Source organism: Montipora capricornis, unplaced genomic scaffold, assembly GCF_036669925.1.
Source record: "Montipora capricornis isolate CH-2021 unplaced genomic scaffold, ASM3666992v2 scaffold_431, whole genome shotgun sequence".
In the NCBI taxonomy this organism is placed as follows: Eukaryota; Metazoa; Cnidaria; class Anthozoa; order Scleractinia; family Acroporidae; genus Montipora; species Montipora capricornis.
The window spans coordinates 92,761-120,000 of NW_027180164.1; the positions used below are offsets into that span (position 1 = coordinate 92,761).

At 47.7% G+C, this 27,240-nt stretch overlaps 19 non-coding genes and 1 pseudogene across 19 annotated transcripts; 7 read left to right on the plus strand and 13 right to left on the minus strand.

Annotated features, from left to right (window-relative positions):
• The first annotated feature begins 5,534 nt into the window (after positions 1–5,534).
• LOC138035796 (5S ribosomal RNA) lies at positions 5,535–5,653 on the plus strand. Its single transcript, XR_011129774.1, has one exon. It is a non-coding gene; the product is annotated as a 5S ribosomal RNA (ribosomal RNA).
• Positions 5,654–6,693: 1,040 nt separating this feature from the next.
• On the minus strand, positions 6,694–6,857 carry LOC138035807 (U1 spliceosomal RNA). Its single transcript, XR_011129784.1, has one exon. It is a non-coding gene; the product is annotated as a U1 spliceosomal RNA (small nuclear RNA).
• Positions 6,858–7,041: 184 nt separating this feature from the next.
• LOC138035736 (U2 spliceosomal RNA) lies at positions 7,042–7,233 on the minus strand. The gene has a single exon (XR_011129730.1). It is a non-coding gene; the product is annotated as a U2 spliceosomal RNA (small nuclear RNA).
• Positions 7,234–7,535: 302 nt separating this feature from the next.
• On the plus strand, positions 7,536–7,654 carry LOC138035743 (5S ribosomal RNA). The gene has a single exon (XR_011129736.1). It is a non-coding gene; the product is annotated as a 5S ribosomal RNA (ribosomal RNA).
• A 1,040-nt stretch (positions 7,655–8,694) lies between these two features.
• Positions 8,695–8,858, minus strand: LOC138035711 (U1 spliceosomal RNA). The gene has a single exon (XR_011129706.1). It is a non-coding gene; the product is annotated as a U1 spliceosomal RNA (small nuclear RNA).
• Positions 8,859–10,074: 1,216 nt separating this feature from the next.
• On the minus strand, positions 10,075–10,283 carry LOC138035750 (U2 spliceosomal RNA; annotated as a pseudogene).
• A 5,582-nt stretch (positions 10,284–15,865) lies between these two features.
• LOC138035754 (5S ribosomal RNA) lies at positions 15,866–15,984 on the plus strand. Its single transcript, XR_011129738.1, has one exon. It is a non-coding gene; the product is annotated as a 5S ribosomal RNA (ribosomal RNA).
• A 1,040-nt stretch (positions 15,985–17,024) lies between these two features.
• LOC138035808 (U1 spliceosomal RNA) lies at positions 17,025–17,188 on the minus strand. The gene has a single exon (XR_011129785.1). It is a non-coding gene; the product is annotated as a U1 spliceosomal RNA (small nuclear RNA).
• A 184-nt stretch (positions 17,189–17,372) lies between these two features.
• LOC138035727 (U2 spliceosomal RNA) lies at positions 17,373–17,562 on the minus strand. The gene has a single exon (XR_011129721.1). It is a non-coding gene; the product is annotated as a U2 spliceosomal RNA (small nuclear RNA).
• Positions 17,563–17,864: 302 nt separating this feature from the next.
• Positions 17,865–17,983, plus strand: LOC138035765 (5S ribosomal RNA). Its single transcript, XR_011129745.1, has one exon. It is a non-coding gene; the product is annotated as a 5S ribosomal RNA (ribosomal RNA).
• Positions 17,984–19,021: 1,038 nt separating this feature from the next.
• Positions 19,022–19,185, minus strand: LOC138035809 (U1 spliceosomal RNA). Its single transcript, XR_011129786.1, has one exon. It is a non-coding gene; the product is annotated as a U1 spliceosomal RNA (small nuclear RNA).
• A 188-nt stretch (positions 19,186–19,373) lies between these two features.
• LOC138035729 (U2 spliceosomal RNA) lies at positions 19,374–19,570 on the minus strand. Its single transcript, XR_011129723.1, has one exon. It is a non-coding gene; the product is annotated as a U2 spliceosomal RNA (small nuclear RNA).
• Positions 19,571–19,872: 302 nt separating this feature from the next.
• On the plus strand, positions 19,873–19,991 carry LOC138035768 (5S ribosomal RNA). Its single transcript, XR_011129748.1, has one exon. It is a non-coding gene; the product is annotated as a 5S ribosomal RNA (ribosomal RNA).
• A 1,040-nt stretch (positions 19,992–21,031) lies between these two features.
• Positions 21,032–21,195, minus strand: LOC138035810 (U1 spliceosomal RNA). Its single transcript, XR_011129787.1, has one exon. It is a non-coding gene; the product is annotated as a U1 spliceosomal RNA (small nuclear RNA).
• Positions 21,196–21,379: 184 nt separating this feature from the next.
• Positions 21,380–21,571, minus strand: LOC138035718 (U2 spliceosomal RNA). The gene has a single exon (XR_011129713.1). It is a non-coding gene; the product is annotated as a U2 spliceosomal RNA (small nuclear RNA).
• A 304-nt stretch (positions 21,572–21,875) lies between these two features.
• Positions 21,876–21,993, plus strand: LOC138035794 (5S ribosomal RNA). The gene has a single exon (XR_011129772.1). It is a non-coding gene; the product is annotated as a 5S ribosomal RNA (ribosomal RNA).
• A 1,040-nt stretch (positions 21,994–23,033) lies between these two features.
• On the minus strand, positions 23,034–23,196 carry LOC138035715 (U1 spliceosomal RNA). Its single transcript, XR_011129710.1, has one exon. It is a non-coding gene; the product is annotated as a U1 spliceosomal RNA (small nuclear RNA).
• A 192-nt stretch (positions 23,197–23,388) lies between these two features.
• Positions 23,389–23,588, minus strand: LOC138035739 (U2 spliceosomal RNA). Its single transcript, XR_011129733.1, has one exon. It is a non-coding gene; the product is annotated as a U2 spliceosomal RNA (small nuclear RNA).
• A 301-nt stretch (positions 23,589–23,889) lies between these two features.
• Positions 23,890–24,008, plus strand: LOC138035770 (5S ribosomal RNA). Its single transcript, XR_011129749.1, has one exon. It is a non-coding gene; the product is annotated as a 5S ribosomal RNA (ribosomal RNA).
• A 1,040-nt stretch (positions 24,009–25,048) lies between these two features.
• On the minus strand, positions 25,049–25,212 carry LOC138035712 (U1 spliceosomal RNA). Its single transcript, XR_011129707.1, has one exon. It is a non-coding gene; the product is annotated as a U1 spliceosomal RNA (small nuclear RNA).
• Between the last annotated feature and the right edge of the window lie 2,028 nt (positions 25,213–27,240).

The window sequence follows — 27,240 nt, forward strand, 5'->3', positions numbered from 1 at the left end:
TTACAAGGGCCCAAGGGCCCAGGTAAAAAGAACAGATGCTCAAATAACAGTGATGGACCAAAGAGAGACGAAAAAAATTACAGTGATGGACCTAAGAGAAACAAAAAGATTACAGTAATATAAAGGAAAGCTTATGTTGAGTAAAACTCAAAGTCCAAACTAACTAATCTAACTGACCTAACTAACCTGTTCTACCAAAAAATCAAAATCCAATGTTCAAAGTTCATTAAAGGCAAAAGCCATACAAAATACTAGCTACGGAAACTAAAGATGAAAGGTAATTTTATTGTCGTCAGACACAGAACAAACAACACTTAAAATGGACCAAAATGATTTCACCCTATCCAAAGATTCACCCTGTACGCGTGATCTAACATCCTTAACAACGTTGTTGATAATCGAACGGAAACCTAGGGTTCTATTACGAAAAGTTGCAAGATTGCGCGCATGCCAAACGAAAAAAAGGACGGTCGCAGCCAAATAATAAAAAACTGAGGAGCCAGGAGAAGACGAACAGACAGAAAAAGGAAACAAGACAGATGACAAAGACAAAACAAAAGGAAAACCGAGAAGACGAGAAAATGAAGCTGTAAAATAGTTCCAAACCCGCACAGTCCTACGACAATCAATAAAACAATGTTTAGCAGTTTCAGGTCGCGAGCAAACAGCGCAAAGGTCCGCGTCGATATAACCCCAGGCCCTGAGATTATATCGAACGCGGACCGCATCATGTAGAAGAAGCCAGATCAAATCAGATTTCCTATTCTCAATAAACTTCAAACGGGACTTTCACCACACCGAGGCCCACCGATTAATGGGGCGGCCGACAACGGCGCCCCAGTAGCCAGCACACCTCGGTGCAGGATCAGGAAAAGCATAGAGCAGAGAGTAAATGTTTTTAGAGGACAAATCATCAGGCAGGGCACCATTTCGATCGAACAAAGATTGAAAAACAGACAGACAGAGACGATAGAAAAAGGAGGGCTCGGGAGAAACAGGAACAGAATTCGAAGAAAAGGAGAAACGAGGATCAAGCTTGGCGAGGCTGCGTCCAAGAAAATAGCGGGCCAAAAAGTGCCATTTTTCAGAGCCGAAGCTATCACGTAGAGAAGAAAAACAAGAAAGGCGCAAGCTCACACATTTTGTACGGAAGTCGACAACGTTGAGGCCCCCCATCTTTAATGGGGCACAACAACGCTGCCGGCTTACATTCTCCATCCTCCCCTTCCATATAAAAAGCCAAATCAAGCGGTGAAAACGATCACAAACCCATCGGGGGGGATGGAGAATCTTAGCAACATGCCAAAAACGGCTAGCACCAAGAACATTGACAATCATGGCGCGACCAATAAAAGAAAGCTCCCTTTGTTTCCACAGATTTAAGACAGTCTCAAGTTTATCGAGTTTGGATTTCCAATTATCAGATTCGACCGAAAGCAAACCGTTAGCAAAATAGACACCCAAGATCTTGATCTTGGGAACCCACTTCAAACCAAAGGGGGAACCCCCCTGTGACCGCCAACGGCCGAGCCACATGGCCTCAGTTTTGGAGGTATTAAGTTTAGCGCCAGAACCCAATTCAAATCTACGAACAACGTCCAACAGTCGACAAAGAGAGCTTTCAGTCTTTAAAAATATTGTAGCGTCGTCGGCATATTGCGAAATTTTAAATTGAAGTCCGGAAGCGCCCGGAAGCCGGAAACCGATAATCTGTTCGCACCGCCTAATTTGGGTTGAGAGGACTTCAGATACGAGTACATAAAGGAGAGGAGACAGGGGACAACCCTGCCTCACTCCCCTTTCCAGAAACACCGGGGTCGAAAGATTACCGTTGACAATTATGCGAGAAAAAACATTGTTGTAGAAAAGACTGACCCATTTACAGAAAGAAGGACCGAAACCAAATTTTACAAGAGTACACATAAGAAAAGAATGGTCAACACGGTCAAAAGCCTTCTCCTGGTCGAGAGTTACTAGAATTCCAGACTCATTAGTTTTGTCAATCATATCCAGGGTGTCTCGGATAAGTTGTAAATTGGAAAAGATAGATCTTCCGACAACACCGCACGTCTGATCCCGATGAACAATAGCCCGCATCACCGGTTTCAGACGCTCGGTGATAGCCTTAGAAGCCAGTTTATAATCCGTATTGAGCAGTGAAATAGGACGCCAATTCTTAGCTAAGCGTTTATCGTCTCTCTTAAAAACCAGGCGCAAGAGGCCCCCACGTTGACTATCAGTGAGAGAACCCCGGCGATAGCACTCATTTAAAACAAGAGTGAGAACATCGCCGAGGTCCTCCCAAAAAGCGATGTAGAACTCAGTGGGAAGGCCGTCCGATCCAGGCGACTTCCCAGTCTGAAGGCTATTAAGGGCCGAGAAAAGTTCCTCACTAGAAAACTCGCCTTCACAACTATCACATTCGGAAACGGTTAAGGAAAACTCTAGATCATCAATTAAGCTGGCTTGGACTCGCAGGTCAAGAGCATCTTTAGAAAAAAGGTTCTTATAAAAATCAACTAGGATCGATTCAATGTCAGCAGCAGCTGTCTTCTCCAAACCATTTGCATCGAGAAGGCAATCAAAGGAATTTTTCTCGGCCCTTTTCTTCTCAAGACGGAAAAAGTAACGTGTGGGCCTCTCCCCCTCCTCCACCCACTTGGCGCGTGATCGGACTTTGGCGCCCTCCATTTCCCGTGAAATGAGGGAATAGAGAGCGCTCTCAAAATCTCGAATCCTAATTGAAGCCGAGTTATCACCAAAAGCCAGATCAGATTTAGCACGAATCAAACACTTAGTCAATCGATTCCGTTCGCGGTTTACGCGGGCTCGCTTACGAGAACTAAAGCTAATGCAGAAATTACGGATAATCAATTTCAAATCGTCCCACCACGCGCCAAGGGAAGCAAAATTAGCGCGACGCTGTTTCTGAGAATTAATGAGAGTTGACATTTCAGATTTAAAGTCGTCATCAGAAAGCAGAGTGGAGTTAAACTTCCAAACACCGTTTCGGGGACACGCAAAGCCATCTAAAGTCAAATTCAGGGAAACAAAATCATGATCTGAAAAAGCACACGGCAAAGTACCGCAGCTCTGAACAAATGAAAGGAGGGCACGAGAAACGAGAAAACGGTCTATACGCGAAGCCTGAGTATAACTGGCATTGGCCCAGGTGAAAGAAACTCCACGAGGGTTTTGTCTACGCCAAACATCGACAAGAGAACAATCAGTGGTGAAGGACTGAAGCATAGTCTTATCCGGAAGAGAAAGGTTAGAAGACGATAACCGGTCCAGCATGCTATCAATACAGTTGAAATCGCCGGCGACAATACGAATCGGGGAAAGGAAAAAGGTATGCAGATTTTGAAAAAAGGCTTTCCGATCCGAAACGGTGTTTGGAGCATACACATTAACGATATTTATTTGATGAGAGTCCGTTAGTATCAATGCACTGATAACGCGGCCGTCGGAATCAAAAGTAAAACGAGTGACAGAACCTTGAAAGGAGGGGGAGACAAGCAGGCCCACACCGGCCGACCTGGCGCCCCCAAAAGACCAATAGCACTTTCCAGCCCAATTTCGTGAGAATTCGTTAGCCTGCTCCAGACGGCACACATGTGTCTCCTGGAGCAGGATCAAATCAAAAGACAACATTGAAATTTCACGAATGAAAAGATCGCGTTTTGCAGGTGTCCCTAGTCCGCGCGCATTAAGTGACAGTAATTTGAGCATTGATACTAACGGCGCTTGCCTACTTTGTGCCATATACCCTCTTCCTCATCACTAAGTGATTGCCGGTCCTCACGTCCAGGGGTCTTTGAGCGCTCGCGATCACCCCTGCAGGAGCGGTCCCGCTCACGCCGCCGCTCCCGGGGCTGGACCTGGGCAGAAGCCCCAGAGGCACAGCCACCGGGAGAGCCACGCTCACTGGCGCCCCCACAGGAGTCACGCTCCCGCTCTTGAACCCCAGAACGATCATGGGACCGGGTACCTTCATCCACAAGCTCTTCATTCATCTCAGCTTCATTCTCCTCATCTTCTTTATTCTCTCCATTCTCTTCATTATTCTCCTCTTCAATCTCCTTGTTGTCATCAATCTTCTTATTCTCCGCAGGCATAACCTTTAGCACAACAACAGGGGCGTCAACAGGCGGCGGGTGGGGCGCAGGAAGCACTTTGGCAACGTCGGCATAGGTGGATGAACGAGGAAGACGAATAGACGAAATGTTGCCACCATGGACGACACGGAGACGATGATCAGTCTTGAGACAAACAGAACACATAGTAGGTGACGGACAGGAAGCAGCGCGATGGCCAGGGAGCTCGCAGTTGAGGCAGCGGAAAGAGTCACACTTGCCAGCAAGGTGATCAGGCGAGCCGCAGCGGCGGCACGTCTTAGGCTGGCCCTGGTACCAGACCCGGATGAATTCGCCCGCAATATGGACGCACGACGGTATGTCCTTGTTGAGGCGCATCTTGGCCGTACGATTTCCATTTAAAACATTTTGTGCCACACGGTCGCGCCGGAACGAGAAAACCTTTCCGTAGGCCGACAACCGACCAATCAATACAGTATCTGGCATTTCACAAGGTGCTTCGTATATCTTTACCAGACGAACACGGTTTTCGCAATCACCTAAAAAGACTTGACATCCAGACACAATTATCTCGTCGATCCCCAACGCAACAGATTTCGCAGTATAATCGTTGAAGGTCACGATCCACGTTCGGTTAGAGGCGCGGAATTGAACAGAAGCAACAAAGTCGACGTCAATGCCGGCCGCGTCAAAACCTTGAAGAATCTGCTGGGTGTTTGTAGCAGTGTCAACGGAAAAGTATACAGACAACTCCTTGTTAAGCCTTGTGGTATTTCCAACAGTTGACCAACGCTCGGCGGGGACTGGGTCAAAGGAAGCTCCAGAAGACATCAGGTCAGCTAACACTTTTGGTAGTGGAACAATGGGACTCTGGGAGAAGAGGTCAGGCGTCACAGCAGGATCATCAGGAACATCAGGTGTGTCATCTGCCCAGGAGGGAGAATCGCCAGCACAAGGTGTCTCTGGAATTACAGAAATCATATCGTCATTCAAAATATAAGTGTCACCGCTCATATCACTTAACCTGTCGCTCATCCTCTTCTTCTTCTTCTTCTTCTTTCCACAAGTGAGGGAAATGAAGACACTGCTTCTGGGAAAGCCTAATGACAAACTTAGCCAAAAGGCCGAGAAGCGATGCCATAACATGCTCGCAGCAGACGGAGTGCTGCTAGTCTCCTGGTCGCGAGATATGGTGGTCTGATTGTAATCCGTCCCAAGTAGGGAATCTACAAAGCCAACCTGAAAACGAGGCCGGCGCACACAACGATTGTCTACTTGTACAGTGGATGGACGGACGGACGGACGGCAGGCAGCCACAGCCACCAGGACTGCATGGCATTTGCGTTGACGGCAAGAGGACAAATCCACATGGTGTTTCCTCCGACCTCTTTTTCACTTTCCCCTTATAAAAGAGTAAATTTTCACGGCAAATTAATTGTCTACGACCATACCACAGGGAAAACACCGGTTCTCGTCCGATCACCGAAGTTAAGCCCTGTCGGGCGGGGTTAGTACTTGGATGGGAGACCGCATGGGAATACCCCGTGTTGAAGGATTCCCTTTTTCGTTCTATCCAGTTCATCATCTCAAAGAATCTCAGTTCCCCCACCAAAGAAAGTTCCAATACAGCTTTTTTTAAAACACAACATGTCAAGCAAATGTCAAAAATGAGAAATGCAACAAAAACAAAATAGTTCACACGGGAAAGGCGAACTTATATTCCCGAGGGAGCGCGTGCGCGCGAGATCTTATCAAACAAGGTTTATGACATCAAAGCTATCTTTTTGTCTGAGCAAAGAACAGGACACGGCAAGTGTGAAATTGACGCACTGTTATGCATTGGATGAAAAGACAAACTAGTTAGTGGGGAACATGTGCATACAACGACGGCTAGAAAATTATAAAATTGATCTAGCGAAAACGTGACTTGGTGGAGTTGACATCTTCACTGTTCTCTGCTCAACACGGACAGTATTCACGCCCCATTTGTTCAAAGGGTGAACAACATTATTCAGAAAATAAGTCACTATCCTTCCTGAGTATAATACATTTACTTTCGCGATAACAATTCAATTAATTCATAACACAGAGAAACGACAACGTGCGTGTTGGCCACAGAAATGTAACGCCAACTGCCCTGGCCACTTCTCATGTTACTCAATGCACGCCGGATCGCCAGAAGGCAACATAGTACAAGGGAGGCATAAGAAATCTATCACGCTTACAGATAGGCGATCGAACATTGCAAACATACATCTACTTACGTTTTGCAAACGATGCAAGAGGATAAGTGCTCCATCTGCCCTTCGGTACTTTCTTGTTTCACTCGTCGATCGATCTATCCTCGATGATTTCTCTGCAGCAACGAAGAATGCAAGAAATGAAGTGAGGTTCCGCTCCGCACTGCACCCACCAAATAACTCAAACATTCAACGACATTTCAATTCACGGCAAACTCACCTTGTCCTTGGTTACTCCGTTCCGTTCAGTCCCGTCCCGTCAGTAAACGACAGGGCATCTTTCCATGCTTGCCTGACTGACTGAAATCACACCAACAAACCATCGCATTAGTGCCATTCCTTTCCCGAGGTGGGTGCGGGGACTAGCGCGAACGCAGGTCCCCACTACCAGAAATTATACGCTCGAGTTACCCACATTTGGGGTAATCGCAAGGGTCAACCCAATCGAAGTGCAATGAAAGAGCCTCACCTTGAGAGGACTGCCTCCCTGATCACAGTGCCTCCCGCGTCAGGTAAGTATGAACTTTTTCAGCCTTCCCATGGACCGCAAAACGCAACTGCTCTGCACATAGCTTGTGGTGGCTTCTTGTCGTCCCAGAACCGGTAAGGCAGGCCGGTGACTCCCTCCTTCCTAGGGAAGAGAAGAGAAGGTGGAAGCTGGTCAGTCAGTTGTTTTACTTTCAATTGTTTATTTCTTCCCCGGAGGGAAGTGGGCCACACTCGGAGGTAGTGCTATACCGAGGCAACCCGTGGCCGGGACGAGGCAAGCCTCTTTTCCACGGCCCAGTTCCAAAAATCAGTTTAATATATGAGCTGCTCGATGAGCAGCTATCAGATATTAAGCTGATAAGAAACAGATACTACACTTGATCTTAGCCAAAAGGCCGAGAAGCCGATGCCATAACATGCTCGCAGCAGACGGAGTGCTGCTAGTCTCCTGGTCGCGAGATATGGTGGTCTGATTGTAATCCGTCCCAAGTAGGGAATCTACAAAGCCAACCTGAAAACGAGGCCGGCGCACACAACGATTGTCTACTTGTACAGTGGATGGACGGACGGACGGACGGCAGGCAGCCACAGCCACCAGGACTGCATGGCATTTGCGTTGACGGCAAGAGGACAAATCCACATGGTGTTTCCTCCGACCTCTTTTTCACTTTCCCCTTATAAAAGAGTAAATTTTCACGGCAAATTACTTGTCTACGACCATACCACAGGGAAAACACCGGTTCTCGTCCGATCACCGAAGTTAAGCCCTGTCGGGCGGGGTTAGTACTTGGATGGGAGACCGCCTGGGAATACCCCGTGTTGTAGGCTTCCCTTTTTCGTTCTATCCAGTTCATCATCTCAAAGAATCTCAGTTCCCCCACCAAAGAAAGTTCCAATACAGCTTTTTTTAAAACACAACATGTCAAGCAAATGTCAAAAATGAGAAATGCAACAAAAACAAAATAGTTCACACGGGAAAGGCGAACTTATATTCCCGAGGGAGCGCGTGCGCGCGAGATCTTATCAAACAAGGTTTATGACATCAAAGCTATCTTTTTGTCTGAGCAAAGAACAGGACACGGCAAGTGTGAAATTGACGCACTGTTATGCATTGGATGAAAAGACAAACTAGTTAGTGGGGAACATGTGCATACAACGACGGCTAGAAAATTATAAAATTGATCTAGCGAAAACGTGACTTGGTGGAGTTGACATCTTCACTGTTCTCTGCTCAACACGGACAGTATTCACGCCCCATTTGTTCAAAGGGTGAACAACATTATTCAGAAAATAAGTCACTATCCTTCCTGAGTATAATACATTTACTTTCGCGATAACAATTCAATTAATTCATAACACAGAGAAACGACAACGTGCGTGTTGGCCACAGAAATGTAACGCCAACTGCCCTGGCCACTTCTCATGTTACTCAATGCACGCCGGATCGCCAGAAGGCAACATAGTACAAGGGAGGCATAAGAAATCTATCACGCTTACAGATAGGCGATCGAACATTGCAAACATACATCTACTTACGTTTTGCAAACGATGCAAGAGGATAAGTGCTCCATCTGCCCTTCGGTACTTTCTTGTTTCACTCGTCGATCGATCTATCCTCGATGATTTCTCTGCAGCAACGAAGAATGCAAGAAATGAAGTGAGGTTCCGCTCCGCACTGCACCCACCAAATAACTCAAACATTCAACGACATTTCAATTCACGGCAAACTCACCTTGTCCTTGGTTACTCCGTTCCGTTCAGTCCCGTCCCGTCAGTAAACGACAGGGCATCTTTCCATGCTTGCCTGACTGACTGAAATCACACCAACAAACCATCGCATTAGTGCCATTCCTTTCCCGAGGTGGGTGCGGGGACTAGCGCGAACGCAGGTCCCCACTACCAGAAATTATACGCTCGAGTTACCCACATTTGGGGTAATCGCAAGGGTCAACCCAATCGAAGTGCAATGAAAGAGCCTCACCTTGAGAGGACTGCCTCCCTGATCACAGTGCCTCCCGCGTCAGGTAAGTTTTTTTTGTGTCTTGGCGGGCCTCGGACGGTAGTGCAATGCCCGAGGGCCATAACAGCACTAAGAACCAACAGACTACACAAACCACGGAATAAAAGCCAAGAAACAAACCGGAGGGACCCATCCGCTACCAAAAACAAGGGGAGTTGAACCCCAACCCCGGCAGAAAAACACATTAAAAACTACCAAGGGAAAAAACCGTACAAGGGAGGCAATTAAGGAAAAACTCACAAAAGCATGGGAAAACAACAAGGAAAAAAGCAGTAAAACCAACCAAAACAGGGCGAAAAACACAGAATAGGCAAAAAGCGCACAACCAACACAAGACGCAACACAGGGGCAGCACAAGGGCGAGCAAAACGAGAAGGCGACACCGGCAATGAAGACACAGCGGGCAGTGAACGACGAGTAGGGGGCGAAGCAAAAACACTGGGCACAACACGGGGAGACGACACAGGCGAAGCAACAGCAGCAGGCGACGACACAGGCGTAGACAACGGAGGCGAAACAGCAGCGGGTGAAGACACCGAACACAAACCACAGGTAGACTCAGCAACAGACTTTACAGGCAGAGCAGCAGCGGACGAGGGCAAAACAGACGAAGACACAGGCAAGGCAGGAGGGCGACAAGCACCAGACGAAGACGGTAAGCTCAAATATACAGCACGAGTAGACTCAGCGGCAGACTTTCCATAAACAGGCAAAGGAGGAACAGCGGGTGCGGACGACAAACGAACACGGGCAGGATCAGCGGCGGTTAACAGACAAGACAGATCATCAAGGCACACGTTTAAAGGCAAGGACTGATGCGACGACTTCATACTAGAACTGGATGACGAAAAACAGGATACAGAACACAGAACAGAAACAGCCGATGAAGATACCACAAGGGGGGAAATATCAGCTTCCATTCTCAAATTAAAGCCACGGACGGAAGAAAACTCCAGAAAAAAACTCCCGGCCTGGCACCGCGCTCACCCAGCAGGCTTCCGATAGGCACAAAGTCCTAGTGCGTAATAGCCCGCGTCAGGTAAGTATGCCTTTTCAGCCTCTCCGGGACCGCAAAACGCAACTGCTCTGCACATAGCTTGTGGTGGCTTCTTGTCGTCCCAGAACCGGTAAGGCAGGCCGGTGACTCCCTCCTTCCTAGGGAAGAGAAGAGAAGGTGGAAGCTGGTCAGTCAGTTGTTTTACTTTCAATTGTTTATTTCTTCCCCGGAGGGAAGTGGGCCACACTCGGAGGTAGTGCTATACCGAGGCAACCCGTGGCCGGGACGAGGCAAGCCTCTTTTCCACGGCCCAGTTCCAAAAATCAGTTTAATATATGAGCTGCTCGATGAGCAGCGTATCAGATATTAAGCTGATAAGAACAGATACTTTTTTTTTTTTTTTTTTCTTTTTTTTTTTTTTTTCGTTTATTTACATATATACAGTGGGGCAGGCGGAGGAAGCTCCGCTCGAGCCCTTAATTGACACTAGTAATGTTTAAATGCGAAGTTGAAATGAAAACGAGGCTAAAGTACAATATAGTGTTGACGTACCTATGACTAAGAAAAAGCGAAGGCATTCTGGAGACACCTCGCTTGATTTACACTCCAGAATGCCAAAAATGCTAAGAAATATTATTGAAAGCGATATATACAGATTACTAATTTTATTTGAGTGTAAAATTTGAAGTGTTTGGTTTTTGGCAAGTCAGAGAAAGGGAGCGATCGAGCGGCCGAGTCCGGGGGCCTGGGAGCCTGCCCTTGCAAGGCCCGGCCCCAAGGCTCGGCCACCACCCTCCGTGTCCCTGCCTAAATGATTAAGCGTAGCTTATCGTTATCTACGCTGCACAAAATGCCCATGTGGGCCCAGATTTTCAGGAATTGATTGAGGGGATAATAGGAGTACGCCGCGGAGAGACGCGTGCGTACCCTTGTTTTGATTTTATTGATTACAGCCTGGGCGGACGTACCCTTCTGTTCGAAAGTACGAAGGTTCCGCGCCGCCCATATTTCATTAAGAGTAAGATTAAACAAAAACTTGGAAATTAAATTCGCTTTGTAGGACTGGTCATCCTGAGGGAGGGCATGTCCGAAAAAAACTAGAGCTGGACTTAAAGTAAAAACGGTAGAATAAAAAGGATGTATGATTTGAAAAACCCACGCCCACACCTGGGGTGCATTATTGCATTCACAGAAGGCATGAGAGAAGGATTCGGTAAGGCCACAGGTGGCACAACGCTCGCTAACTCGGAGCCGGCGCCACCGTTTTAGAAACGCCCGAGTTTTAATAACGCCATGGGCTAAACGCCACGCGATATCAGCTTCCCAATTAGTACTCAGACCACCATATATACTCGGCCAGAGACTGCGCCAAGGTAAAGTGATGGACAGTTTCCCCTCCCAGGCGAATGTGCAAGGCAGTCGCCGGGTGAGGGATTCACGAGTTTTTCGTAGAAGGTTTTAACGGTATAGTCTGGTAGCAGGGTTAGATCTAGATTAAGGCGGTCAACCGCTGTGAGGATGTGTTGATAATACAAAGGGGGATGACCCCCGATGTATTTCGGCACAGAGTTTGACCTCAGGAAAGACCAGCTTTTAGTCTTGCGACTCAAGGCTAGGCCGATCCAAAATCTAGCGAAGTAGACCCATTTTGAGTCGCAAGTTTGGTCCCCTAAACAGGGAACCCAACGCAATTTTAGGGCCCGGGCCTTTTCTTGCGGGTTGACAACTGCCAGGCCTCCTTGAGCTAAGGGGAGCTGACATGTCGACCTCGCCACCAGTTCTGTCTTGCTGTTCCACAAGAAGTCATAGATCGCTTTGTTAACTCTTGTGTGAACCCATTCGGGCATCGGGAAAACTGAAGCTGTGTACCAGAGTCCCGAGGCGCCCAGAATGTTGGTAATTAGCGCTTTACCGCGTAGCGATAAAGTGCGTTGTTTCCAAAGGTTAAGGCGATTCACCAATTTAGATACACGATTATCCCAGTTAGCGTGATCCAGGTTTTCGTTACCAAAATACAACCCAAGGATTTTAAGCTTGTCTGTTACCCATGTGATGTTTACAGGGCCGGTTGGCCGACCGGCTGATCTGCCAATCCACAAGCCCTCGGTTTTTGTTGCATTGAGGCGCGAACCGGATCCCTTTTCGAAGATGTTGACAATGTGGAAACATTGTGTGATGGAATAATCGTTAGCTAAAATTAGCGTCGTGTCATCAGCGTACTGTGACACTTTACTTTGTTGTTGGTTTGAACCGGGGATTTGAATTCCCTCGATCGTTTCGTCCCGGCGAATCGCTTGACCTAAGGTTTCAACTACCAAGCAGTACAGTAGCGGTGATAGCGGGCAACCTTGCCGAACGCCTCGTTCGAGGCGAAAAGGCGAAGAAAGCCAGCCATTGTTAATGACGTTAGAGGTGATGTCGGTATAAACCACATTAACCCGACGTCGGAAAAGGGGCCCGAAATTGAAGCGAGTTAACACGCGATGTAGAAGCTTGTGGTTAACTCGGTCAAAAGCCTTTTCCTGATCCAGACTAATAATAGCGGCCGAGATTTCTTTGTGATTCACATAGTCAATAGTGTCCCGTAGTAAAAAGAGATTCTCGTAGATACTACGATCCGGAATACCGCAAGTTTGATCTTTGTTTATGATCCGAGGTAGAACATGACGTAATCTATTTGCTAACACTTTTGTACAGATCTTGTAGTCTGTGTTTAGTAAGGAAATAGGTCGCCAGTTCTTAAGCTCGAGTGGATCATCTTTCTTATATAAGAGACGAATGATCCCTCGGCGTTGGGTCTCAGACAAAGAGCCGTGTGTGAAGGAGTAATTTAGTATTTCCACCAAATCAGGTCCTATCAAGCCCCAAAAGCGTCGATAAAATTCAACCGGTAAGCCGTCGCTCCCCGGGGACTTGTTTGTTGACATTTGTGAAGCCGCTTCGAAACACTCGGCGAGTGTAAGTTCGCCTTCACAAAGTGTCTGATCGTCGCTAGTCAGAAACTGGTCTAATTGTTCTAATAGCCAGTCTTGGCTTTCCAGGTCGACCGGTTCGGCAGAGTAGAGATTTTGGTAAAAATCTCTGCATTCCCGAAGAATGTTTTTATCGGAAGTGACTGAGGTGTTGTTGACACGTAATTCAGAAATTGCATTCCGTGACTGACGCTTGTTTTCGAGTTGGAAGAAATACCTCGTCGGTTTCTCTCCCATCTCGATCCATTGCTCTTTGCTACGGATCATAGCCCCTTCTACGGCGCGATCGTCGATTGTTTTGAGTAGATCTTTGATCTCTGCAAGGCGAACATGATCGGCGGCGGTGTTTGAATGACCGCGAGCTGTTATAAGCCGGAACTCGTGTTCTAAATTGGATTTTTCTCGCCTTCTCTCACGGCTTTGTTCAATGCTGTGGGAGATGGCGATTTCTTTTAGCTGTAATTTACCAGCGTCCCACCAGATCCGTGGATCGGTGAAAGCTGGTTTGTTGTCTTGCCAGGCCGGCCAGAAATCATTTACAGCTGAACAGAAAGATTCTGATTTTAACAGCTGAGTGTTAAATTTCCAGACGCCACGTCCTCTCGGGTTTGAATTTCCGAGCGTGACCTTTAGACTAATGATATGATGGTCTGAGTACCCAAAGGAGTTGCATTTAAAATTGGTGATGCGTGATCTCCAAGCCCTGGGAGTATAGAACCGATCCAGCCGGCAGCCCACACTGTGAGGGCCGTTAAACCATGTAAACAAACGCCCGGTAGGGAAATTAACACGATAATAGTCTTCTAAATTTAAAGAGTCAGTGAAAGCATGGAGTTGTGTGACAGCCCTGTCTCCAAAGCTGTCATCGCCGCCCCATTTGTCTAGCTGAATATCTGGAACACAATTAAAATCGCCGACCACAAAGGTGTCGAGATTCGGAAATGGGAAACGCCAGAGGTTGTCAAAAAATAATTCACGTTCTGCGTGGAGGTTTGGCGCGTACACGTTGACAACTTGGAAAAAACATTTATCAAATTCGAGTTTAACAGTAATGACCCGGCCGGCCAAATCGGTGTGGAAATCGGCGATTTTCACTGAACTGTTCGGATGAACAAGCACAGCAACTCCCGCCGATCTATTTGAACCTGGAGACCACGCGCACTGGCCTCCCCAATCATTCTCCCAAGCCTTACCGGAAAGGGAGTCGGCAAGGTGTGTTTCTTGCAGAAAAAATAAATCAGAATTTAGGGATTTTAGGGATTCAAAAACTTTGACTCGTTTATGGCGTTCGGCGATGCCGTTAACATTAACAGAAACTATCGAGACAGCCATAGTGACGAGTACGAGGAAAAAAACTATGTTATGTCTTAACATTAACATAATGATAACAACAAAAGGGGAATAAACTGGTATCACTTAACGTTTAAAATAAGGTCGGTTGATCCCTACGTAAATCCTCACAGATAGTCATGAGACTAGCAAAGGCGTCCGCTTTGAGTGTTCCTCTCAAGGTCTGCCACTTTTCCTTTTCCTTGTCGTTTACATTGTTTCTGGACACCTTTCGAGGATCCGCGTCCGCGAAGTTGCCGAGTAGATGTTGGAGGTAAAAGGAACGGATGGAGTAAAAACGGTCGCCGTCCACATGATGCATGAGTTTGGTCCTAGCTGGACCGCGTTCCTTTAGTGCCTGAAGAAAGGCCTTTTCAAAAACAGCAATCTGCTCGCTAGCTATAGTCTTTTTTGCCGAGGGGTTGTCATCTTTGACTGGCGAGGAGGGTGGGCGTTTACGCGTGACTTCGGAAGAATCTTGAGATTCAGAAAATAAGACCTGCGTTACTGCGTTCGCATAGCTTGTCGGCGTGGCGGTTTCTTCTGATTGCGATGGCGCAGTGTCCATAGTGTCCTCGGTTGGTGCCGGTGTTTGAGGCGTCTCAGAGTTGCTCGCGATATTATCCCCGGGGGGCGAAGGATTTCTTCGAGGCCTCGCTTTTTGCGGGCAGTGTTGGACCACATGCTCAGCCGAACCACAGCGATAACATGTAATGGGTTGCCCCGTATATTTGAAATGGATTTCGACGCCGTTGGTGACGATTTTCCGAGGGAGATCCTTGTCCAGAGAGATGAACTCGGCCACGCGAATTCCGCGCTCAATGTGCGAGAAGCCCTCCTCGTTGTAATAAAGACGCCTGAGAGCGTCGGTCTTCAACTTGCCGTAACCTTTAAGAAAAGACACGAGATCCAAGTCCGGGTATTCCACAGACACAAAAATTGACACATGAATTGAGCGAGCCCCGAGGAGTCGCAACGGTTTAACGGTGTTTTCGTAGTCGAAGCCAGCCTGGGCCAGACGTGACGCATTTTCTGTAGTATCCAAAGTGATGTCGAAGCATTTGCCTCCGAACATGGGGACAACGCCAGTAATTGAAGGCTGGAAAGCCGGTAAGGATCGGACGAGCGTAAGAGCATCTAGCTCCATTCCATCTTCTACAATGAGGCGGACCGAACGCTTGTGAGCGAACGCATTGCGAGGTCTCGCGGCCATCTTCAATACGCCACTCCGAAAACGTCAGGAAATCCAAAAAAAAAAAACTTGTTACGGACTCCAAATACTCCAAAAGGCTGGGCAAAAACACTAGAAACTTCCTCAGACGAAAAAACCGGTGATCCGGGACGCGAAAAGACTAAAAATTCTCAAAACTTTCGGAGCTAAGACCCACGCGTGATCTTAGCCAAAAGGCCGAGAAGCGATGCCATAACATGCTCGCAGCAGACGGAGTGCTGCTAGTCTCCTGGTCGCGAGATATGGTGGTCTGATTGTAATCCGTCCCAAGTAGGGAATCTACAAAGCCAACCTGAAAACGAGGCCGGCGCACACAACGATTGTCTACTTGTACAGTGGATGGACGGACGGACGGACGGCAGGCAGCCACAGCCACCAGGACTGCATGGCATTTGCGTTGACGGCAAGAGGACAAATCCACATGGTGTTTCCTCCGACCTCTTTTTCACTTTCCCCTTATAAAAGAGTAAATTTTCACGGCAAATTACTTGTCTACGACCATACCACAGGGAAAACACCGGTTCTCGTCCGATCACCGAAGTTAAGCCCTGTCGGGCGGGGTTAGTACTTGGATGGGAGACCGCCTGGGAATACCCCGTGTTGTAGGCTTCCCTTTTTCGTTCTATCCAGTTCATCATCTCAAAGAATCTCAGTTCCCCCACCAAAGAAAGTTCCAATACAGCTTTTTTTAAAACACAACATGTCAAGCAAATGTCAAAAATGAGAAATGCAACAAAAACAAAATAGTTCACACGGGAAAGGCGAACTTATATTCCCGAGGGAGCGCGTGCGCGCGAGATCTTATCAAACAAGGTTTATGACATCAAAGCTATCTTTTTGTCTGAGCAAAGAACAGGACACGGCAAGTGTGAAATTGACGCACTGTTATGCATTGGATGAAAAGACAAACTAGTTAGTGGGGAACATGTGCATACAACGACGGCTAGAAAATTATAAAATTGATCTAGCGAAAACGTGACTTGGTGGAGTTGACATCTTCACTGTTCTCTGCTCAACACGGACAGTATTCACGCCCCATTTGTTCAAAGGGTGAACAACATTATTCAGAAAATAAGTCACTATCCTTCCTGAGTATAATACATTTACTTTCGCGATAACAATTCAATTAATTCATAACACAGAGAAACGACAACGTGCGTGTTGGCCACAGAAATGTAACGCCAACTGCCCTGGCCACTTCTCATGTTACTCAATGCACGCCGGATCGCCAGAAGGCAACATAGTACAAGGGAGGCATAAGAAATCTATCACGCTTACAGATAGGCGATCGAACATTGCAAACATACATCTACTTACGTTTTGCAAACGATGCAAGAGGATAAGTGCTCCATCTGCCCTTCGGTACTTTCTTGTTTCACTCGTCGATCGATCTATCCTCGATGATTTCTCTGCAGCAACGAAGAATGCAAGAAATGAAGTGAGGTTCCGCTCCGCACTGCACCCACCAAATAACTCAAACATTCAACGACATTTCAATTCACGGCAAACTCACCTTGTCCTTGGTTACTCCGTTCCGTTCAGTCCCGTCCCGTCAGTAAACGACAGGGCATCTTTCCATGCTTGCCTGACTGACTGAAATCACACCAACAAACCATCGCATTAGTGCCATTCCTTTCCCGAGGTGGGTGCGGGGACTAGCGCGAACGCAGGTCCCCACTACCAGAAATTATACGCTCGAGTTACCCACATTTGGGGTAATCGCAAGGGTCAACCCAATCGAAGTGCAATGAAAGAGCCTCACCTTGAGAGGACTGCCTCCCTGATCACAGTGCCTCCCGCGTCAGGTAAGTATGAACTTTTTCAGCCTTCCCATGGACCGCAAAACGCAACTGCTCTGCACATAGCTTGTGGTGGCTTCTTGTCGTCCCAGAACCGGTAAGGCAGGCCGGTGACTCCCTCCTTCCTAGGGAAGAGAAGAGAAGGTGGAAGCTGGTCAGTCAGTTGTTTTACTTTCAATTGTTTATTTCTTCCCCGGAGGGAAGTGGGCCACACTCGGAGGTAGTGCTATACCGAGGCAACCCGTGGCCGGGACGAGGCAAGCCTCTTTTCCACGGCCCAGTTCCAAAAATCAGTTTAATATATGAGCTGCTCGATGAGCAGCATCAGATATTAAGCTGATAAGAACAGATACTACACTTGATCTTAGCCAAAAGGCCGAGAAGCGATGCCATAACATGCTCGCAGCAGACGGAGTGCTGCTAGTCTCCTGGTCGCGAGATATGGTGGTCTGATTGTAATCCGTCCCAAGTAGGGAATCTACAAAGCCAACCTGAAAACGAGGCCGGCGCACACAACGATTGTCTACTTGTACAGTGGATGGACGGACGGACGGACGGCAGGCAGCCACAGCCACCAGGACTGCATGGCATTTGCGTTGACGGCAAGAGGACAAATCCACATGGTGTTTTCCTCCGACCTCTTTTTCACTTTCCCCTTATAAAAGAGTAAATTTTCACGGCAAATTATGTGTCTACGACCATACCACAGGGAAAACACCGGTTCTCGTCCGATCACCGAAGTTAAGCCCTGTCGGGCGGGGTTAGTACTTGGATGGGAGACCGCCTGGGAATACCCCGTGTTGTAGGCTTCCCTTTTTCGTTCTATCCAGTTCATCATCTCAAAGAATCTCAGTTCCCCCACCAAAGAAAGTTCCAATACAGCTTTTTTTAAAACACAACATGTCAAGCAAATGTCAAAAATGAGAAATGCAACAAAAACAAAATAGTTCACACGGGAAAGGCGAACTTATATTCCCGAGGGAGCGCGTGCGCGCGAGATCTTATCAAACAAGGTTTATGACATCAAAGCTATCTTTTTGTCTGAGCAAAGAACAGGACACGGCAAGTGTGAAATTGACGCACTGTTATGCATTGGATGAAAAGACAAAACTAGTTAGTGGGGAACATGTGCATACAACGACGGCTAGAAAATTATAAAATTGATCTAGCGAAAACGTGACTTGTGGAGTTGACATCTTCACTGTTCTCTGCTCAACACGGACAGTATTCACGCCCATTTGTTCAAAGGGTGAACAACATTATTCAGAAAATAAGTCACTATCCTTCCTGAGTATAATACATTTACTTTCGCGATAACAATTCAATTAATTCATAACACAGAGAAACGACAACGTGCGTGTTGGCCACAGAAAATGTAACGCCAACTGCCCTGGCCACTTCTCATGTTACTCAATGCACGCCGGATCGCCAGAAGGCACATAGTACAAGGGAGGCATAAGAAATCTATCACGCTACAGATAGGCGATCGAACATTGCAAACATACATCTACTTACGTTTTGCAAACGATGCAAGAGGATAAGTGCTCCATCTGCCCTTCGGTACTTTCTTGTTTCACTCGTCGATCGATCTATCCTCGATGATTTCTCTGCAGCAACGAAGAATGCAAGAAATGAAGTGAGGTTCCGCTCCGCACTGCACCCACCAAATAACTCAAACATTCAACGACATTTCAATTCACGGCAAACTCACCTTGTCCTTGGTTACTCCGTTCCGTTCAGTCCCGTCCCGTCAGTAAACGACAGGGCATCTTTCCATGCTTGCCTGACTGACTGAAATCACACCAACAAACCATCGCATTAGTGCCATTCCTTTCCCGAGGTGGGTGCGGGGACTAGCGCGAACGCAGGTCCCCACTACCAGAAATTATACGCTCGAGTTACCCACATTTGGGGTAATCGCAAGGGTCAACCCAATCGAAGTGCAATGAAAGAGCCTCACCTTGAGAGGACTGCCTCCCTGATCACAGTGCCTCCCGCGTCAGGTAAGTATGAACTTTTTCAGCCTTCCCATGGACCGCAAAACGCAACTGCTCTGCACATAGCTTGTGGGTGGCTTCTTGTCGTCCCAGAACCGGTAAGGCAGGCCGGTGACTCCCTCCTTCCTAGGGAAGAGAAGAGAAGGTGGAAGCTGGTCAGTCAGTTTGTTTTACTTTCAATTGTTTATTTTTCTTCCCCGGAGGGAAGTGGGCCACACTCGGAGGTAGGTAGTGCTATACCGAGGCAACCCGTGGCCGGGACGAGGCAAGCCTCTTTTCCACGGCCCCAGTTCCAAAAATCAGTTTAATATATGAGCTGCTCGATGAGCAGCGTATCAGATATTAAGCTGATAAGAACAGATACTACACTTGATCTTAGCCAAAAGGCCGAGAAGCCGATGCCATAACATGCTCGCAGCAGACGGAGTGCTGCTAGTCTCCTGGTCGCGAGATATGGTGGTCTGATTGTAATCCGTCCCAAGTAGGGAATCTACAAAGCCAACCTGAAAACGAGGCCGGCGCACACAACGATTGTCTACTTGTACAGTGGATGGACGGACGGACGGACGGCAGGCAGCCACAGCCACCAGGACTGCATGGCATTTGCGTTGACGGCAAGAGGACAAATCCACATGGTGTTTCCTCCGACCTCTTTTTCACTTTCCCCTTATAAAAGAGTAAATTTTCACGGCAAATTACTTGTCTACGACCATACCACAGGGAAAACACCGGTTCTCGTCCGATCACCGAAGTTAAGCCCTGTCGGGCGGGGTTAGTACTTGGATGGGAGACCGCCTGGGAATACCCCGTGTTGTAGGCTTCCCTTTTTCGTTCTATCCAGTTCATCATCTCAAAGAATCTCAGTTCCCCCACCAAAGAAAGTTCCAATACAGCTTTTTTTAAAACACAACATGTCAAGCAAATGTCAAAAATGAGAAATGCAACAAAAACAAAATAGTTCACACGGGAAAGGCGAACTTATATTCCCGAGGGAGCGCGTGCGCGCGAGATCTTATCAAACAAGGTTTATGACATCAAAGCTATCTTTTTGTCTGAGCAAAGAACAGGACACGGCAAGTGTGAAATTGACGCACTGTTATGCATTGGATGAAAAGACAAACTAGTTAGTGGGGAACATGTGCATACAACGACGGCTAGAAAATTATAAAATTGATCTAGCGAAAACGTGACTTGGTGGAGTTGACATCTTCACTGTTCTCTGCTCAACACGGACAGTATTCACGCCCCATTTGTTCAAAGGGTGAACAACATTATTCAGAAAATAAGTCACTATCCTTCCTGAGTATAATACATTTACTTTCGCGATAACAATTCAATTAATTCATAACACAGAGAAACGACAACGTGCGTGTTGGCCACAGAAATGTAACGCCAACTGCCCTGGCCACTTCTCATGTTACTCAATGCACGCCGGATCGCCAGAAGGCAACATAGTACAAGGGAGGCATAAGAAATCTATCACGCTTACAGATAGGCGATCGAACATTGCAAACATACATCTACTTACGTTTTGCAAACGATGCAAGAGGATAAGTGCTCCATCTGCCCTTCGGTACTTTCTTGTTTCACTCGTCGATCGATCTATCCTCGATGATTTCTCTGCAGCAACGAAGAATGCAAGAAATGAAGTGAGGTTCCGCTCCGCACTGCACCCACCAAATAACTCAAACATTCAACGACATTTCAATTCACGGCAAACTCACCTTGTCCTTGGTTACTCCGTTCCGTTCAGTCCCGTCCCGTCAGTAAACGACAGGGCATCTTTCCATGCTTGCCTGACTGACTGAAATCACACCAACAAACCATCGCATTAGTGCCATTCCTTTCCCGAGGTGGGTGCGGGGACTAGCGCGAACGCAGGTCCCCACTACCAGAAATTATACGCTCGAGTTACCCACATTTGGGGTAATCGCAAGGGTCAACCCAATCGAAGTGCAATGAAAGAGCCTCACCTTGAGAGGACTGCCTCCCTGATCACAGTGCCTCCCGCGTCAGGTAAGTATGAACTTTTTCAGCCTTCCCATGGACCGCAAAACGCAACTGCTCTGCACATAGCTTGTGGTGGCTTCTTGTCGTCCCAGAACCGGTAAGGCAGGCCGGTGACTCCCTCCTTCCTAGGGAAGAGAAGAGAAGGTGGAAGCTGGTCAGTCAGTTGTTTTACTTTCAATTGTTTATTTCTTCCCCGGAGGGAAGTGGGCCACACTCGGAGGTAGTGCTATACCGAGGCAACCCGTGGCCGGGACGAGGCAAGCCTCTTTTCCACGGCCCAGTTCCAAAAATCAGTTTAATATATGAGCTGCTCGATGAGCAGCGTATCAGATATTAAGCTGATAAGAACAGATACTACACTTGATCTTAGCCAAAAGGCCGAGAAGCGATGCCATAACATGCTCGCAGCAGACGGAGTGCTGCTAGTTCTCCTGGTCGCGAGATATGTTGGTCTGATTGTAATCCGTCCCAAGTAGGGAATCTACAAAGCCAACCTGAAAACGAGCCTGGCGCACACAACGATTGTCTACTTGTACAGTGGATGGACGGACGGACGGACGGCAGGCAGCCACAGCCACCAGGACTGCATGGCATTTGCGTTGACGGGCAAGAGGACAAATCCACATGGTGTTTCCTCCGACCTCTTTTTTCACTTTCCCCTTATAAAAGAGTAAATTTTCACGGCAAATTACTTGTCTACGACCATACCACAGGGAAAACACGGTTCTCGTCCGATCACCGAAGTTAAGCCCTGTCGGGCGGGGTTAGTACTTGGATGGGAGACCGCCTGGGAATACCCCGTGTTGTAGGCTTCCCTTTTTCGTTCTATCCAGTCATCATCTCAAAGAATCTCAGTTCCCCCACCAAAGAAAAGTTCCAATACAGCTTTTTTTAAAACACAACATGTCAAGAAATGTCAAAAATGAGAAATGCAACAAAAACAAAATAGTTCACACGGGAAAGGCGAACTTATATTCCCGAGGGAGCGCGTGCGCGCGAGATCTTATCAAACAAGGTTTATGACATCAAAGCTATCTTTTTGTCTGAGCAAAGAACAGGACACGGCAAGTGTGAAATTGACGCACTGTTATGCATTGGATGAAAAGACAGACTAGTTAGTGGGGAACATGTGCATACAACGACGGCTAGAAAATTATAAAATTGATCTAGCGAAAACGTGACTTGGTGGAGTTGACATCTTCACTGGTTCTCTGCTCAACACGGACAGTATTCACGCCCATTTGTTCAAAGGGTGAACAACATTATTCAGAAAATAAGTCACTATCCTTCCTGAGTATAATACATTTACTTTCGCGATAACAATTCAATTAATTCATAACACAGAGAAACGACCACGTGCGTGTTGGCCACAGAAATGGTAACGCCAACTGCCCTGGCCACTTCTCATGTTACTCAATGCACGCCGGATCGCCAGAAGGCAACATAGTACAAGGGAGGCATAGAAATCTATCACGCTTACAGATAGGCGATCGAACATTGCAAACATACATCTACTTACGTTTTGCAAACGATGCAAGAGGATAAGTGCTCCATCTGCCCTTCGGTACTTTCTTGTTTCACTCGTCGATCGATCTATCCTCGATGATTTCTCTGCAGCAACGAAGAATGCAAGAAATGAAGTGAGGTTCCGCTCCGCACTGCACCCACCAAATAACTCAAACATTCAACGACATTTCAATTCACGGGCAACTCACCTTGTCCTTGGTTCTCCGTTCCGTTCAGTCCCGTCCCGTCAGTAAACACAGGGCATCTTTCCATGCTTGCCTGACTGACTGAAATCACACCAACAAACCATCGCATTAGTGCCATTTCTCCTTTCCCGAGGTGGGTGCGGGGACTAGCGCGAACGCAGGTCCCCACTACCAGAAATTATACGCTCGAGTACACCACATTTGGGTAATCGCAAGGGTCAACCCAATCGAAGTGCAATGAAAGAGCCTCACCTTGAGAGGACTGCCTCCCTGATCACAGTGCCTCCCGCGTCAGGTAAGTATGAACTTTTTCAGCCTTCCCAGGGACCGCAAAAACGCAACTGCTCTGCACATAGCTTGTGGGTGGCTTCTTGTCGTCCCAGAATTCCGGTAAGGCAGGCCGGTGACTCCCTCCTTCCTAGGGAAGAGAAGAGAAAGGTGGAAGCTGGTCAGTCCAGTTGGTTTTACTTTCAATTGTTTATTTTCTTTCCCGGAGGGAAGTGGGCCACACTCGGAGGTAGTGCTATACCGAGGCAACCCGTGGCCGGGACGAGGCAAGCCTCTTTTCACGGCCCAGTTCCAAAAATCAGTTTAATATATGAGCTGCTCGATGAGCAGCGTATCAGATATTAAGCTGTATCGAATAAGAACAGATACTACACTTGATCTTAGCCAACTGAAGGCCGAGAAGCGATGCCATAACATGCTCGCAGCAGACGGAGTGCTGCTAGTCTCCTGGTCGCGAGATATGGTGGTCTGATTGTAATCCGTCCCAAGTAGGGAATCTACAAAGCCAACCTGAAAACGAGGCCGGCGCACACAACGATTGTCTACTTGTACAGTGGATGGACGGACGGACGGACGGCAGGCAGCCACAGCCACCAGGACTGCATGGCATTTGCGTTGACGGCAAGAGGACAAATCCACATGGTGTTTCCTCCGACCTCTTTTTCACTTTCCCCTTATAAAAGAGTAAATTTTCACGGCAAATTACTTGTCTACGACCATACCACAGGGAAAACACCGGTTCTCGTCCGATCACCGAAGTTAAGCCCTGTCGGGCGGGGTTAGTACTTGGATGGGAGACCGCCTGGGAATACCCCGTGTTGTAGGCTTCCCTTTTTCGTTCTATCCAGTTCATCATCTCAAAGAATCTCAGTTCCCCCACCAAAGAAAGTTCCAATACAGCTTTTTTTAAAACACAACATGTCAAGCAAATGTCAAAAATGAGAAATGCAACAAAAACAAAATAGTTCACACGGGAAAGGCGAACTTATATTCCCGAGGGAGCGCGTGCGCGCGAGATCTTATCAAACAAGGTTTATGACATCAAAGCTATCTTTTTGTCTGAGCAAAGAACAGGACACGGCAAGTGTGAAATTGACGCACTGTTATGCATTGGATGAAAAGACAAACTAGTTAGTGGGGAACATGTGCATACAACGACGGCTAGAAAATTATAAAATTGATCTAGCGAAAACGTGACTTGGTGGAGTTGACATCTTCACTGTTCTCTGCTCAACACGGACAGTATTCACGCCCCATTTGTTCAAAGGGTGAACAACATTATTCAGAAAATAAGTCACTATCCTTCCTGAGTATAATACATTTACTTTCGCGATAACAATTCAATTAATTCATAACACAGAGAAACGACAACGTGCGTGTTGGCCACAGAAATGTAACGCCAACTGCCCTGGCCACTTCTCATGTTACTCAATGCACGCCGGATCGCCAGAAGGCAACATAGTACAAGGGAGGCATAAGAAATCTATCACGCTTACAGATAGGCGATCGAACATTGCAAACATACATCTACTTACGTTTTGCAAACGATGCAAGAGGATAAGTGCTCCATCTGCCCTTCGGTACTTTCTTGTTTCACTCGTCGATCGATCTATCCTCGATGATTTCTCTGCAGCAACGAAGAATGCAAGAAATGAAGTGAGGTTCCGCTCCGCACTGCACCCACCAAATAACTCAAACATTCAACGACATTTCAATTCACGGCAAACTCACCTTGTCCTTGGTTACTCCGTTCCGTTCAGTCCCGTCCCGTCAGTAAACGACAGGGCATCTTTCCATGCTTGCCTGACTGACTGAAATCACACCAACAAACCATCGCATTAGTGCCATTCCTTTCCCGAGGTGGGTGCGGGGACTAGCGCGAACGCAGGTCCCCACTACCAGAAATTATACGCTCGAGTTACCCACATTTGGGGTAATCGCAAGGGTCAACCCAATCGAAGTGCAATGAAAGAGCCTCACCTTGAGAGGACTGCCTCCCTGATCACAGTGCCTCCCGCGTCAGGTAAGTTTTTTTTATATTTGAGGCGAATGGCCGGGCCCCCAGTAGGGTGAGTGCAATGCCCGCCAGACATAACGACTAATCCGCAACAACGGTTCACCTCAAACAGGGGTACACCAGTACGCCAAACTCGCCGGGGAATCGAACCCCGCCCATACAAACATAAAACGGAACACAAACATAACAAAAGGGGCCGCACCCAAGAGATGCCTCGATTGACTTACACTCAAGGATGACAAACCCCACACAGAACGGAAACAGGACTGGAAGACGGATCAGGTATTACAGATGAACTGGACAATTTGGTCAATCACAGGATCTGAGACACGCAACCTATAGTTGACTTTGTAACGTTTGGCGAGTGCAAGGATAGTGGCATGATCGGAACCAGGTTTAAGACTGACAATGAGTTGACTGGACAACCAACGGTGATCTTCCTCGTGACCAGGGCACCCACGGATGGACTCAGGTATGGGCGGCAGGGGACTGGAGACCCTAGACATGAAAGGATAACGTGGTACAGGGACAATCTCACCTTCCTCAATATCAGCGGACGATGGTGAAGGCGCCGGGGTGGAGACAGGAGCAGGAGACAATGCACGAACTTCTTTAGGACGCTTAGAGACGGGAGCTGACAATGCACGGGCTTCTTTAGGACGCTTGGCGACTTTGACATTTACAGGTACTGATGGAGGTGGAGGAGACGAGACGGGCACAGACGAGATGGTGTTAGGTTCAGACGGTAGAGGAGGAGACTCTTCGACATGGGCAGGGACCTCCATAGGACGCTCAGAAACAGGAGGAGGAGACGGGACAGAGGAGACTGGTGGCGGGACAGACACAGGCGGCGGTACAGAAGGCGGAACAGGAACAACAGAAGGACTGGAGTGGGACGGGCCCCAGGCCTGCTTACAATCCCGAGCCCTGTGACCCGGCTGTTTACAGCGCAGGCACAGGCCCGAGAAAGGGCAAGCCTGAGGCAAGTGACCGGTTTTACGACAGATGGAACAGATGACAGGTTGACCGGCATGCCACACACGGACGGGAAAACTGGATACAGACAAAGAGGACGGAATGGACTGAACTGACTCAGCGAAAGACATAAGAAGGATACGGGTACCAGTAGCCACGGACGGAAAATCACGGAAATAGACAGGACGGACGGAATGGATTACACCAAAGGACTCAAAAAAGGAACGGACATCAGCATCGGGGACTTCGAAAGGCAGATCGCGGACATACACAGAACGGATAGGAACAATAGAAGCAGTAACAGGAACAGACACTTCACCATACAGCAAGGAAGACTTCTGAAGGAGCTCATTCCTGTACTCGATGGTCTTAAGGGTAAGACGGACTTTACCGCTACGGAGGCACTGCACTGCTGACACACTATCTGGAACCAAACAACGCAGCAATTGTGGAACCAACTCGGCAGCACTGGTGGATCTGGAAATGTCTGCGGGGAAATGCAGCACCACACTTCTTGGAAACTCCATGGCACAGGACAGGCACTGGAGACAACTGCCAAGCCCTCACGAGCTTTTAACGGCAGAGACACTTACCGACGTCAACAACCCAATGAAGAGCGTCAGGTAAGTATGAACTTTTTCAGCCTTCCCATGGACCGCAAAACGCAACTGCTCTGCACATAGCTTGTGGTGGCTTCTTGTCGTCCCAGAACCGGTAAGGCAGGCCGGTGACTCCCTCCTTCCTAGGGAAGAGAAGAGAAGGTGGAAGCTGGTCAGTCAGTTTGTTACGAGTTCGAACGTTTTGAGGAAAGGTAGTTTGCAACTAAACTGAACGCAGGGTTGTCGGAACAACAACAAGAAGATTTATTCCAAAAATGAACGTAGTTTCCACGAAGTAAAACTCTTAACAACACGTACTCAATAAACTTACACGGCCTCCGCCAACTTGAATGCACACAGCTTCTTGTACAGGAACTTGCCAGCTTGGGTCTGGGTCGTCAGCGGCTCTTGCGCCTGGTACATTACCAATAATTAAATCATAAACAGCATCGGGAAGACACTGCGCTT